General features: G+C 42.7%; 1 protein-coding gene and 1 pseudogene across 1 annotated transcript in view; both read right to left on the bottom strand.

Moving 5' to 3' along the window:
• RTN4IP1 (reticulon 4 interacting protein 1) overlaps positions 1-4,784 on the bottom strand; it is a 134,530-nt gene extending 129,746 nt beyond the window's left edge. The window contains exon 1 of the mRNA XM_027089512.1: positions 4,753-4,784. The gene's annotated coding sequence lies outside the window, so the exon portion shown is untranslated. The remainder of the gene's footprint in view (positions 1-4,752) is intronic.
• Positions 4,785-4,920: 136 nt separating this feature from the next.
• Positions 4,921-11,346, bottom strand: part of LOC113613100 (60S acidic ribosomal protein P1 pseudogene) — a 251,948-nt pseudogene continuing 245,522 nt past the window's right edge.

Raw genomic sequence — 11,346 nt, 5'->3', positions numbered from 1 at the left:
TGACGCGTCAAGTGCTCTCCTGTTGACCCCAGACCCAACACTTTCTTTTTTTTTATATCCAGCAACTTCTCTCATTTTCACCACCTGCCTGGCTGCTGACTTAGGGGTACAATCCAGTAGAACAGTCTCCAGAGGCCACAGTTCCAGTCCCCACTGCACTGGGAAACTCTGGGCATCTCACATCACAATATTAAGGTTTTATTATATGTCAGGGAACAGGGAAGTGGTTGCCCGAGGGCATGAGTCTAGTATTCTTTCCCATGCACCTGTGATGAAGACCCTCCACGCAGGGCACAGACAAAAATGCTTCCATTGTTCAGGGGCAAGAAAGGGCAGCAGGAGCTGAAGGGACATGTGGCAGCATGTCGGGCAGGGTGCCTCCCTGGGTGACCAGACATGTCTAAAGGACAGTCCTAACCCTCCATAGAGAAAGAATGTTAACCACGCCTTAGTTCCTCCACGCCTGTTACTTTGGATCCAGATGAGAAGTTCTAAGAATCCCTCAGCGCCTCCAGCCTGACTCTGGCTTGGGGCACCTCTGTCCAGATCAGAGGGCCAAGGGGAGTGACACATCCTGGATCTTGGACCCCACATGTTTAATTGGGACAGCTTCCTGGTAAATGCAGAGATCACACAAAGCCCCAGGCGCCTTCCTGTTGATTTGAATCTGTTTAACCCCCAGCAGAGGAAAACAACATCAACAGATTAGTGGACACAGGAATCACCTGAGATCTTGTTAAAATGTGAACTCTGATTCAGAAGGTCTGGGGAGGAGCCCGAAACTCTGCATTTCTAACAAATTCCTGGGTGAGGTCAATGCTGCCAGTCCAAGGACACTTTCAGTAGAAAAGGGCTATGAAAACACCTTCTGTACCTGCTCATGGACATTTTTTGCCCTTCCTTCTGGGGCTCTTGTCTGTTTTCTCCACCCTATCCTTCTTTTTTCTTATCCTGCTTTTCCTCTCTCCATCCATCCTTCTTCTTGCCAACTCATTATTCCTACCAGGCATCCCTACCATCTCCCAACCTTCCCCCTTTCAAAGGATAAAGAAATTCCTGCCCCTTTCCCCCTGGACATTCATCTCCCTCCCTCCTCTCCTCAGTAGTGCCAGAAAAATAAAAGTCACCATTTATCAACAATTGTGTACCAAGCACTGTCTCAGTGTGTTACTGTTAGGTTGCACCCCGCAGGCCTGCAAGCCATGTAATTGCCCAGCTGCAAGACCCAAGAAAGAGCCCAGAGATAGAGATATCAACCATTTATTGAAGAGGGAATCTTATAAGTCTGAAGCAAAGTCCTGGAGCAATACTCTACCATGTATGGCTGCAGTCAGGAACCTTCGCCACTCAGGGGAGAAGGAGGCTACCATTTATAGGGGAAACTGTTGTCAGGTTGGCTTATCATGTACCAGGAAAACCAGTGGCTGGGGCAGGGGGCAGGGTAGTTCATGATTAAGCCCTATGATTAAGAGGATTGGATAGTCATGTGAGTAGGGTATAGGTGAAGCAGGGACTGGTCCAGCAGGGGATGTGTAAAGAGCAAGAGAACAGCCATCCTGAGTGGCCTGACCATACAGTTACCCATATTATTTAATTCTCACAACCACCCTACAGAGTATATATCAACACTGTCATTTTAGAAATGAAAAAATTGAGATTTGGGTAGTTAAAGAAACTTTGTCCTCAACTAGGAATTAATAAGTAGAGATTAGAATTTGGATCTGTTCAATGCCAAAGGCTACAACCTTTATACTACATTATGCTCATATAAGGTGAAATGGTCTAGAAGTCAGCAGGTAAGGGTGGACTGAGAAAAAAAAAAAAAAAGTGCCCCAAGCATCACTCTAGTTATGCATTCTGTATGGTCCTCTGCACCCTCCTTAAGCAAGTGCCCTATGGGACAGCTTGACACAGCGACAATAAGAGTTATTTTAGGAAAGCCCAGATTAGCTGCAGTGGTACAGGGTTCCCAATAACAGAGTAGTAGTATTAGAACCCAAACTTACCAATATGCCTAAATTTTCAAGGTAACTCTTAAATTGGGTTCATAACTGTACACATAGAGCCTACTACCAAAAAGAGAGTCCCACCATTAGCCAATCACCCAGTCATATGGAGTCTAAAGGATGGTTCCAAATCTCTCCTATCAATCCACACAGGGTCCTCCATGGATGGGAAGTCAATTCCCTTCTCTCTTTCTAGCTCCTCTTCCATAACCGCACCTCTAGCATCCCCTTGGTCTGTTATTATTCTCTGCCTGTTCTCAAGATTCTACCTAAGTGTCCTGGTTTCCAACCAGGGAGCCTTAGCTGATCTTAAAAACCTTTGTTTCTTTCAACAGAAACAGAATCACAGACATAGAGAACAGACTGGTGGTTGCCAAGGGAGAGGGGGTTGGAGGAGGGATGGAGTGGGAGATTGGGGTGAGCAGCTGTAAGCTTTTATATATAGAATGGATAAACAACAAGGTCCTAGCACAGAGAACTATATTCAATATAGTTGAATATAGCACAGAGAAATATATTCAATATCCTATGATAAACCATAATGGAAAAGAACATTAAAAAAAAGAATGTATATATATGTATTGCTGAATCACTTTGCTGTATAGCAGAAATTAACACAACATTGTAAATCAAGTGTACTTCAATTTAAATAAATAAATACCTTTGTGTCTTTCAGATTCTTCAGACTGCAGAATTTACAAGACAAACAAGTCTTGCTTATGTTGGCTATCTCCCTCCCCTGACTTTTTTAGGTGTAGCAAAATTTTTTTAAATCTCCTTTTAATTTATCCCAAAGATCCCACAAGGTATGAAAAGAGAAAAGGCAAGAGGTACGGATGAGGAAAATTCCATCTTGACACAAAAATTTTTTAAAGGTCTAAATTCACTCAAAGGAGAAGAGTCAGAATTTTAAAATATGGAATGGACAGGGAAATTGGGAGCAGTATCATTTGGGGGAAGGAGCCCTGGCCCAGTAGTCATAGATTTAGGTTCTAAATCCATCTTTGCCACAAACCAGCTGTGCAACCTTGGATAAGCTGTGTCAGTTTTTTGGACACTGGTTTCTTCACCTTTGGAGTGAGGGGATTGAATTGAACGATTGCCAAGATTCCTTTGATCTCTACTTTTCAGTGTCTTCCCTAGCACCTAAAATAAAATGAACCAGAAAGCTGTTGTGAAATAATGTGGCATTTCACCAGAAATTTAGACATAAACTAGGTTGAGTCAATGCATGAAAACAAGAGGGTAAAAAAAACAGTGAATTAATAATGATAAGTGAATAAAAATGATAAAAATAAAAGACCAAGAAAGTAAAGACAAAAAATGGCTGATTCTATAGTTTTTCTTTTTAAAAAGATTTTAAATTCTCTACCAAGTGGCCACCCACTGTCCATAATTATCAGTTACTTATAAAGTATGTAATTGGGGCAAGGCATGTTCCATTCTGTAATATATTGTCATTGAAAAAATGTTTTCTGATAGAACTATTGAATTATAAGGTCAACCACCAACATTTTTATCTAAACAATGGTAGGTAGATCAGAAATAAAATTAGGTCAATGTGAATAATTTCCTTCCTGGCAGGTTATGTAATTTTGCATACATGGTATTTTCCATCTCTGAAGTCAACATGTAATTATGTTTGTTTTATACCAACTCATCTGCCCCCAAATGTTTCAAACTGAAAAAGAGAAAAAGTGGCCTGTAGCTACCACTCCCTCCATGCACATACCCGGCCGGAAAAGAGAATTGCTGGGACACACCAGCACTGGACTCTTTTGGGGAGTGTGCTTGGGGGAAGGCCCACCCCCCAATACTATAATGGCAAAGATAATAACTCTCTGTGTTTTCTAATCATCTGGATCAGTAAAAATGTATCACTCAGTCTGTATGGACACCACCTTCCTCAGTCTGTAATTAAGGATGCCCTCCCACATCTGGCCCTTGAAGACCTGATCTCTCCTGAAGGGTCATCACTTGTCTTCTGTGAATCACCCTTCATCAGCCCAAACCATGTGTGTAGGAGGATGCCTCAGCCACTCTACTCAGGGGGGTGTGCCTTGGTGGAACATTTTCTGTGATGATGCTACAGTTGAAGATTCATCTCATTATCTTCCTTCTGGAGCTCCATCCTGGTCTCAGGTACCCATGCCCTCTATGCCAAAAATCACATTTGAAAATAATATTTTGATCCTTTGTCCTGAACTCCCCAGGCTGACTTAACGTTTACCATTGAGAGAACTCTTCTTTATGAAATAGCAGTTATTAGCTTGGAGAACCCAAGTCCCATCATTTTGTGTCCACCACATTCCCAGATGAGGGAAATGAAAGGCACCAAGAAGCCTGGAGTGTCAGAATCCTTACCTAGATCGAAAGGCAAATTTCGAACAACCTCCTGCTCTTCTCCGCTAGTCACTAGGACCTACTTACTTCTTACCTTCATCAAGAACAATTGGAAAACACGGCTGAAGATGTGGATTGCAAATTGACCCAGGCCATTTGACAATTTGGTAATTATGACACCCCTGTGGTGTAGTGCTAGTACCTGGGGTTAGAAGAGGGTGGAGCCTCTGTATCCCTTTCCCCCACCATCTCACCCCCAAGCAGGTCATCATGGTGAAAGTCATTCTTAGGCCAGTTTCTGCCACACATACAAACCTTCATTAAGATACAAATACCGAATCACTATGTTGCACACCTAAAACTAATACAATGTCAATTCTATCTCAATTTTTTTTTAACTTACTTTACAGCGCTTCCCTGGTGGCGCAGTGGTTGCGAGTCTGCCTGCAGATGCAGGGGACACGGGTTCGTGCCCCAGTCTGGGAAGATCCCACGTGCTGCAGAGCGGCTGGGCCCGTGAGCCATGGCCGCTGAGCCAGCACGTCTGGAGCCTGTGCTCCGCAACGGGAGAGGCCACAGCAGTGAGAGGCCCGCGTACCACAAAAAAAATAAAATAAAAATTACTTTACACATGAAGGGATAAATATTTAAATGTACTTAAAAAAATCTTCGTTAGCAAACAGGCACAAAACCCATCATCGTATCCTTCCTTTAATCTTGGTCAAGGCCACACACTCAGATACTAACACTCACCTTAATGAGAAGGAGCAGACATCCCAATATTCTGACAGCTGCTCGGCTGGGCTTCTGGAGAAATCAGGCAGCAGAGCCCCCCAGGCAGTGGAAGGAGGCAGGGTCAGATGGATTTCTGGACCTGGAGCACTGCCCCAACGTGTAAGGCTCGTGGGCTTGCTGGAAAGGTACACTCTTTCCATGTAAGGTGGGCGGGACCTATCAGTCTTCTATCAAACCTCAAAGCTTGAACACTCTTCATTTAGCCAATGAAAAAGTCTTTTTTACACCACCTAGGCTAGTTGACATATCCTCTGGAATAGAATTTTATAACAATATTTAGAATGCTTACATAACCACTTCTGGATGGTGATTTCCTTATTAGTTTCCTTCACGTGCTATCCGTAACTCCCAGAGTGAAAATTAGAGTTAATTTACACATATGTGCATCACAGTGTTTATAATGAATTATTTTCAGTTACCAAAGAGACAACTTTCTGACACACCCTATCTGCAGATTTGACGTCTGAAACCCTTCCACTACTCTCATCCATTATATTGCTGGAGAAATTATGGAAACTTGCAAATAAAAATAGTAGCATTCTTTTTTGAGTTTACATCCCAGTTCCATGTTTAGCCATTACAGAAAATGTATTTGAATAGAGTACAGAGGAAGAAAGGCATGTGAAGACAAGGTGGAGAAAGAAATGACCTGGGGACCTAGGAAGTTGTTTTAGCTTAATTAAATTGTCTTAGCAAAGCAGACTTTGCTAGAAAGGATGGTGAGAGATGGGACAGAGGAAGGGACTGGAGAGAGATGGGTGGGGGGCATCCCCACAGGCATCTTCCCTGCAAAAGGAGCCCAAGCCACTTGGTAGAGGAGGGATTCCCTTTCTGGGCTTTGCGTGGTGTACACTGAGCTTATTAATAGCAGCTCGTGGAGTCACTGGTCAGATAAAAACATAGTGAAAGGGGCCATTGATCAGATCCTTCCATCACCTGTTCATTGAAGGAACAAACCAAGTTCTTTACCAGAGTCATTTACCTTTGCAGACAACTCAGACCATTGTTCCCTGGGGTAGGACAATGACTCACTTGATCAGTAACCTGCTGCTTTATCAGTTATAATAACTCATGCCTCGCCCCTTTCCACTCACTGTTGACATTTGCTTTGGACAATAAGTTAGTAGATTAAAAGAACAGCATAGTTTTATTTGGCAAAATGTTCAGGAACACGTTCAGTACTATCCCCTATTATTTTTCTTAATTATCAGTTATCAGTATTGAACTTCCACAGATGACTAAAAAGTCATAGAATAAGCAGAGCAATGAAAAAGAGACCTGGGTTCTTGTCCCAGCTCTACCACTCACTAAACATGTAGCAGCCTGGTCCCTTCTCTGAATTGAGACCAGACCAGATGACGTCTAAGGTCCCAACATTCATTCCTTTAACCATTATTATTATTATTTAAAAAATATATATATATATTTATTTATTTTTGATTGCATTGGATCATCTTTGCTGCACGTGGGCTTTCTCTAGTTGTGGCGAGCGGGGGCTACTCTTTGTTGCAGTGTGTGGACTTCTCATTGTGGTGGCTTCTTTTGTTGTCTAGCATGGGTTCTAGGCACGCGGGCTTCAGTAGCTGCAGCACACAGGCTCAGTAGTTATGGCTCGCAGGCTTAGTTGCTCCATGGCATGTGGAATCTTCCTGGACCAGGGCTCAAACCCGTGTCCCCTGCCTTGGCAGGCAGATTCTTAACCACTGCACCACCAGGGAAGTCCTCCTTTAACCATTATTTATTGAGCATCTCCTACATGTGAAACATTGTTCTAGGCTGTGTCTAGAGGATACGATAATGAATTAGAAAGAGAGTCCTAACCTAATGGAACTGACACTTTAATGGGTGGTGAAAAATAATAAATAAAATAAGAAAATAAACACATAATATGTCACATTATGTGATAACTGCTATGGAGGAAAATGAAGTGGAGTAAGGGGGATAGGGTGTTGTTTTATGTCGCGTGGTAAGAGAAGGCCTCACTAGCATTTAAGCAGAGACCCCTTGTCTCTGTGTTTATCGGGGTGAGGAGTGTTCTAGTAGAAGGAACAGCAAATACAAAGCCTCTGAGGTAGGAATGTGCTCAGAGTCAACAAGGAACAGCAAGGCAGCCAGTGTGACTGGAGCAGAGTTAAGAGAAGACGACAGTGGGGAAGAGGCGAGGGGGCAGTAGGGTGTGTAGGCATATGAGGTCTTTGGCTTGTACTCTGGGAAATTTGGGTGACCACTAAGGGATTTTTGACCTGAGAACTGCAATGTTCTGACTTACACTGGAACGGGATCCCTCTAGCCACTGACTACAGGGGTTAAAGCGTAGAAACAGGCCAGAGATGATGGTGGCCTGGACCATGATGAAAGCTGTAGAGGTGGTAAAAAAGTGGTCAGGTTCTGGATATATCTTGAGGACAGAACCAACAGTTTATAAGAAAAAGAGAAAAATCAAAGACACCTCTAGGATTTTTTTTTTTTTTAATTTTTTGGCGCGGCATGCGGGATCTTAGTTCCCCGCCCAGGGATCAAACCCACGCCCCCTGCAGTGGAAGCACAGAGTCTTAACCACTGGGCCACCAGGGAAGTCCCCTAGGATTTTTGCAAATGGAAGAATGCAAGGGTTTTTTTCTATTTGTTAACTGGTGGTGTGAAAAAATAGAATTAAGTTTGGCTCGGGACGTGTTAAGGACGAGTTGCCTATTAGATGTCCAAGAGGAGATATTAAGTAGCCTGTTGTATATACTTCTGAAATTCAGGAAGGTTTAGGATATAGATATAGAGTAGGTCCTGAAAGTGTCTTGCCAATATCTATTTGGCACACGCTGGAGGTCACCTTCAGCTTGGTAGATAGTTTCCATACCTTCTGTGGCAGATAGACTCCTAAGGTGGCCCTATGATTCCTGCCTCTTGATGTTCTTCCTCTTGTGGGATGTCCCTCCCTGTAAGTGTGGGACCTGTGACTTGAATGGAGCAAAGGTGGCAGGATATATGTGATTATGTGTACATGATTATGTGATTATGTTCCACAGAACTGTGGTGCCCATCGTACTGGAGTTTTCCTTTCCCTGTGAAGAAGTAAGTGGCCAAGTTGGGCAATCCCAAGTAGTGAAGAACCATGAGCATCCTCTAAAAGCCAAGGGTGGCCTCTGGCCAACAGCCAACCCAAGACTAAAGCTCTCAGTTCTATAACCACAAGGAGATATATGCTGCTACCACCACCACGTGAGTGGGGAAGTGAACCCTAAGGGCTTTCCTTGGAGCAGGGTAGCAGTATTAGAGAGTTAATGTCCCCAGGGGCAACCTTTAAGCAATGAGTAAGAGGAGTGGGGGAATAAATATTCCAGATTCCTCAGCCCTTGGTGAGATAAATCTGGAATGTGAAGTCAAGCCCCAAGGACAAATAGACCAAAGGAAAGGAAGGAGAGAATCCAGAAACAGATGCTCACTTGGATGAACACTTGATTGTGACAAAGGTGACACTGAAGAGTAGGAAAAGAATGGCCATTTCAATGCATAGTGCTAGATCAATAAGATGGGAAGAATTGAAACTCGACCCCGTCTCACACCATACTAAAAATCAATTCCAGGGGGCCTTCCCTGGTGGCGCAGTGCTTGAGAGTCCGCCTGCCGATGCAGGGGACACGGGTTCGTGCCCCGGTCCGGGAAGATCCCACATGCCGCGGAGCGGCTGGGCCCGTGAGCCGTGGCCGCTAAGCCTGCGCATCCGGAGCCTGTGCTCCGCAACGGGAGAGGCCACAACAGTGAGAGGCCCACGTACTGCAAAAAAAAAAAAAATCAATTCCAGGTAGACTGTAGATATAAATTTGAAAAGTAAAACAATCAAGATTCTAGACAATAACATAAGAGAATAATTTTATATCCTCTGAGGTAGGCAAAGATTTCTTAATCAGGAATTGTAAAGCACTAACTATAAAGGAAAAGACTGACAAATTGAACACCCAAAATTAGGAATGTCTGTTCATCCAAGGACACCATTAAGAGAACCACAAAGAGGGTGAAATTATTTGTGACACGTATCTCTAAAGACCTACAAATTAGCAAGTAAAAACTGACAACACGATAGAAAAATGGGCAAAACACTTGAACAGTCACTTCACAAGAGAGGAAATTCAAATGACTGCAAATATGTGAAAAGGAGCTTAACCTCATTAGTCATCACAGTGGTACAAATGAGATATTACTATATACCCACTAAAAGGCTAAAACTTAGTAAAGTAAAATACTGAGTATTGATGACAATGTACCTACTTAGTTTAGAAAACTGGCAATATCTACGAAAGTTGAATAGATGCGTACACCATGAGGCTGCATTTTCACTCCAATGTATATACCCAAGAGAACCGAGTGCATTTGGGCATCAAAAGATGTATACAAGAATGTTCACAGCAGGATTATTTGCAATAGCCAATAAATGGAAACAACTTACATGGCCATCAATAGCAGAATGAATAAAGGTGTTCTAGTCACACAATGGACAATTACTCAGCACTGAAAATCAACAGAAGCCCCATTGATGAACCCCACAGGTGCAATGCTGGGGAGTGCAACAAGGAATGCCAGCTTTAAGAAATGTTCTTCGTTTCATATAAAACAGTGTCTGAAACAAAAGTGAAAATTTGCCAACATTTGTTAATTCTGGGTAATGGGAACACAGGTGTTTATTACACTATTCTTTGTACTTTCTAGAATTAAAAAAAAATGTGCCCTCCCCAAAAGGCAAAAGCAAGCCAACATGTGGCGTGTGAGCAGAGGTAGTGAGGATGCCCATGCTAAGGCCTATTTTCCTCTCTGCTAACTTTTTTTTTTTTAATACCACACAGTTTAACACCTAATTACTGATTATTTTGCCTCACTGGCTAATTGCTTCATGTATATTATTTTTGCAACCTGAACTAGATTGTAAATTCAGGCCACAGACTGAGTAACATTTCTCCAATATTCCTCACTGGTTCTTTGTATCATGAAAGGCACATCTTGAAATAATCAATAAACACTTGAGTGATTTATGAATTGATTGGCAGAAGTAAATTTGGTAATCTCAGGCAAGACACTTACTTAACTTTCCAGGCCCCATTTTCCCCATTTGTGTGAATTCTTTCCTGTGTACTTTTATATCCATCCCCGTATTTCACTAAGGCTTTGCTGTAATAGACTTCAATAACTATGTATTAAATAAATACATTAATTTTAGGGGGATTCACACACAAGCGCACATATTTTCCCCATCTGGAAGATGCAAGAAATTTTAAGCTGCATCTCTTCCACTGGCTGTTGAGCCTGGCAAAATGCCAATATCTCCATAGAAATAACATTTTCAATTGTTATTAGTCATTTACACTTTAGCATAAACTAAGCCCACCATTTTAATGTTTTTAAAAGTTCAAAACCTATTTTAATTTGATTCCTCTTTTCAGCAAGCCCGGAGCACAGAACCGGGAGATGAAGCATTTCTCTTTAAATGTGTTATTGCCAAGTGAGGCTGGCCTGCCTGCGAATGCGACTTGCAATATAGAAGCAGCTAGCAAATTCATTCTAGATCGTCCTGGTGGAATGTGGAGTCTACCTGAAATTTGCTAAAGCAATGCCAAGGTTTTTTCCCTTTCACTGAGTTTGAGTGTTTTTGGGCTAAAAAAAAAGAAAAAAAAATTAGTTTTTCGACTCCTATGTATAATACGGAACTGGTAGGAAATAGGCCTCATCTCTCCCATTCCTCTCACTTTTCTGCTTTTCCGCAATTTGCCCCAGCAGGACCCTTTGAATTCTGAGCAGCTCAGAGAGAGCCTAGACCCACGTTGGAGCAGCACGGCCCCGAACCTCTTCCCAGAACCCTTCTTCAAGGCAGGAGCCACCTCCCTCCTCAGCCTTGGCTTGTGGTTCAGTAGCCCACCTGGGCCTTAGTTCACAGTCAAATTCAGCCTATCCTGAGACCCTCTGGGGGTGGGGCTGCCAGGACAGAAACGAAGTTTGAAGGTTGTTCTATGCAAGCAATTTCCTCCACAGAACAGGTTAATTTCAAACTGGCAAAAATTATACACTTAGTAATTATCTAGACTGGGGGCAAAGTACCAGTAAGTTGATTGCCACATAAAATAGAATTTAAAGAAAAGAGCACAGAGAGAAGCAATCTGGGAGTTTGCCTCCAGCTATTCTAAGCAGATATTTGCTTACAATGACCCTCCGCTCTGTATCT

Source organism: Aethalodelphis obliquidens, unplaced genomic scaffold (assembly GCF_003676395.1).
Source record: "Aethalodelphis obliquidens isolate GAN/ISIS:26980383/991018 unplaced genomic scaffold, ASM367639v1 scaffold3, whole genome shotgun sequence".
NCBI lineage: Eukaryota > Metazoa > Chordata > Mammalia > Artiodactyla > Delphinidae > Aethalodelphis > Aethalodelphis obliquidens.
Note: the sequence above shows the minus strand (reverse complement) of the source record. Positions and strands in the feature narration are given on the sequence as shown.